Source organism: Arachis ipaensis, chromosome B10, assembly GCF_000816755.2.
Source record: "Arachis ipaensis cultivar K30076 chromosome B10, Araip1.1, whole genome shotgun sequence".
NCBI lineage: Eukaryota > Viridiplantae > Streptophyta > Magnoliopsida > Fabales > Fabaceae > Arachis > Arachis ipaensis.
Window position 1 is genome coordinate 131546156 of NC_029794.2, and position 718 is coordinate 131546873.

Consider the following 718-nt stretch of genomic DNA (forward strand, 5'->3'; position numbering starts at 1 on the left):
AACGTAGAAGATTACGTGGATCCACGCATGCATTCATAGCCTTGAATTCTTGAATTGGATCCCACCGACCCAAGTATCCAACTCATGTATGCGTGGAATTGGACAACACACGTTACATAATTGATAATTGGTAAAAATGGTGGTCTTCTTGTAATTAAAACACACTGCCTCAGATTCAAGACTCATCCCCACGCGTCAACATAGCACCTACCACTAATTCTTATCTAATCCCCCAAAATTTCTCATTTCTCAACACATTTTTTGCCTCCTTTTACCCATTCCCATTCCTTAACACTTCACTACACGTTTTTACACCTCAGTGCATACTCATTACTCAACATCACTCCCTTTTTCATACTTTACTTAATATGGTTATGACGGTTATGGTGTGTTTCTAAAATAATACTACATCATAACTATACTATAATTATTTTAGCAGGTCCCTAAAATAATATCAGTTTAATTTTAGGTCTGGTTTAATAAATCTTTTATTTTTCAAAAGTAACTTGTAAAATTTAGTTTTTAAAAGATAATTTTTTAGAAATTATAACATATATGTTTTGGTAAACTAAAAGCAGAAATAATAATAAATGTGTTTAGTTAATAATTTTTAAAATACTATAAGAGACATTAATATAAAAATTAAATTTGGATATTAATTAATAGGTGAATTATATGGTAAATATGTAAGTTTAGAGATCTTTTCGTTTATGAGATA